Source organism: Carlito syrichta, unplaced genomic scaffold, assembly GCF_000164805.1.
Source record: "Carlito syrichta isolate Samal-C Ts95f unplaced genomic scaffold, Tarsius_syrichta-2.0.1 Scaffold305683, whole genome shotgun sequence".
Lineage (NCBI taxonomy): Eukaryota > Metazoa > Chordata > Mammalia > Primates > Tarsiidae > Carlito > Carlito syrichta.
Window position 1 is genome coordinate 451,772 of NW_007249779.1, and position 3,154 is coordinate 454,925.

A 3,154-nucleotide genomic window follows, 5' to 3' on the forward strand; every position below is an offset into this window, starting at 1 on the left:
TTGCTTGGCACTTCTTGGCAGTAACAGCTACATCACTGCTGCTTATGTTTGCTTCTGGACATCCTGGACTTGAAATGAAGATACTGTAACACTGTAGTCTATATAGTACTGCACAGTAAAGTACATGAAAGCACATCCACTTGCAGAAAATGCACACAAGTGACAATGTACACCAAACATGTGAAGTAACTTATGTGACTAGACGTGCAAACACATGTTCTCATCTTTGAAAGTTTGCAACTTGAAGGTTTGCATGTAGGGGACTTACTGTACAGTACCATTTATAATCATTCAAAAATATCAAAGTATAACAAAACATGAACAGAACTTATAAGCTGAAAACTAAAAAGTATTGTTGAGCCGGGCTCGGTGGCTCAGCTTGTAATCCCAGCACTTTGGGAGGCTGAGGTGAGTGGATTGCCTGAGCCCGCGGGTTCAAGACCCGCCTGGGCAACTTGATGAGACCTCATCTCTACAATAAATCCAAAAAAATTAGCCGGGCATGGTAGCACGCGCCTGTAGTTCCAGCTACTTGGAAGGCTGAGGCGGAAGGATCACCGGATCCCAGCAGGTCGAGGCTACGGTGACCAGGAGCGGCCACTGCACTCCAGTCTGGGTGACAGAGTGAGACTCCAACTCAAATATATATATATATATATATAGTTGAAAGAAATCAAAGGTCTAAATAAGTAGAGAGACATACCAAGTTCTCCTGGATTGAAAGACTCAACTTTATAAAGATGTCAGTTCTACCTTAATTGATATACAGGTTTAACAAAATTCTCATAAAAATAGCAGGATTTTCTTTTGTAGATATAGAAAAGATTCTTTTAAAATGTATTTTGGGGAAAATAATAATAAAATGGAAGAAATCACTCTACCTGATTTCAAGTCGTCTTATATGACTCAAGATTGTGTGGTGTTGATGAAGGATAGATACATAGGACAATGGGACAGAACAGAGGACCCAGAAATAAACCTACACAAATAAGTCCACCTGATTTTTGGAAAAGTGGAAAAAAAAGTCAGTGAAGGAAGGATAGTCTTTTTCAACATATGGTACTGGAGCAATTGGTCATCAATGGGTGAACATTTAAAAAATAAAAAACTTTGATCTAAATCTTACACCATTAACAAAAATTAACTCAAAATGGACCATATATTTATATGTAAAGCATAAAACTTTTGGAAGGTAAGATATGAGAAAATTTGGAGGAACTATGGGTTGCTGAAGAATACTTACACATGACAATGATTTTATGATCCATAACAGAAAAAATTGATAATGTGGACCTCATTGAATTAAAATTTGCTTTTCTCTTCAAAAGACCCTGAGATGAAAAGACATAGTACAGATAAAACATTTGCAAGCCACAAATCTGAAAAAGTCTTCATATCTATAAATATATATAGAACCCTTAAAACTTAGCAGGACAAAATTGAGCAGTTCCATTGAAAAAATGGGCAAAGACATAAAGAAACATTTCTTTGAAAAAAACAAGCACAATAAGCACCTGGAAAGATGTTCAGCATCACTAGCCACTAGGGAAATGCAAATTAAGACTATAATGAGCTGTCACCACATACCTAATAGATAAGATCCTACCTGTTTAGGGTGGTATGGCCTTGGACAACATACATATTAGAACAGCTAAAATTAGAAAATGATGGCAATACCAAATGCTGGGGAGGATGCAGAGAAAGTGAATTTCTCATGCTTGGTGAGTCCAAGTATAAAATGGTACAGCCACTCTGGAAAACAGTTTGGCAGTTTCTAAAAACAAAATAAACAAGAAACTAAACATGCAACCCACCAATTGGATTTGTCCTAAAGACATGAAAACTTATGCATAGCCCAAAGCCTGGACACAATTGATCCTAGAAGCTTTATTTATAATAGACAAAAACTGGGACCAACCAGAATGGCCCTCGTGGTTAAACAAACTGTGGTAATCCATACCATGGAACACTACTCAGCAATAAAAAGGAAAGAACTGTCAATACATGCAGTAACTTTGGAGATCTCAAGGGAATTACACTGAATGAAAAAAAACAATTTCAAAATGTCACATACTTTTAATTCCATTTATGTAACATTCTCTTTTTTTCAGATTAGAAAATATAGTTTATTTAAAAGTAAATTAAAGAGAGAGAGAGAGAAAAGATTCAATTTCCCAAGGTGGGGGAGGGGGCCAAAGCCAGGAAGCATGGCGACAGCCATAGCTCAAAGAGCACATGGCCACATCAGAGTCTAACAAGGCAATGGCCTAGGCAACATCCTTTTTTTTTTGAGTCAGAGTCTCACTCTGTCACCCAGGTTGGAGCGCAGTGGCATGCTCACAGCCACCCCTGCACTGACCTGCTGGGCTCAGGCGATCCTTCTGCCTCAGTCTTCCAAATAGCCGGAACTACAGGTGCGTGCTACGGTTAATTTTTTGATATATTGTAGAGACAAGGTCTCACCAAGTTGCCCAGGCTAGTCTCGAACCCCTGGGCTCAGGCAATCCTCTTGCCTCGGCCTCCCAAAGTGCTGGGATCACAGGCTTGAGCCACAGCGTCTAGCCCTACGTAGCATTCTTGAAATGACAGTGGTTGACAACGTTTAGGGATGAGGAGTGAAGGGAGTGAGTATGATGACGAAGGCGTAACAGGAGGAAGATTTTGCACTGATATAACAGTTCTGACTCTTTTTTTTTTTTTTTTTTTTTTTTTTTAGTTGGAGTCTCATTCTGCCACTCAGGCTGGAGTGCAGTGGCACATTCACAGCCACTGCAGCCTCTACCTGCTGGGCTCAGGCGATCCTTCCACCTTGGCCTTCCAAGTAGCTGGAACCACAGGCATGTGCCACCATACCCAGCTAGTTTTTTGATTTATTGTAAAGATGAGGTCTCACCAAGTTGCCCAGGCTGGTCTTGAACTCCTGGGCTCAGGCAATCCTCTCGCCTCTGCCTCCCAAGGTGCTGGGATTACAGGTAGGAGCCACTGTACCCAGCTCAGTTCTGAATCTTGATTGTATTTGTGGTTGCACATACAAACACATACCACATACACTGTCAGGTTCCCAAGTTTGATTTCGTAGCATGATCACGTAATATGTAGCCATGAAGAAAACTGGGTGAAGAGTATACCTTTTCTCTACACTACCTCTACAGCT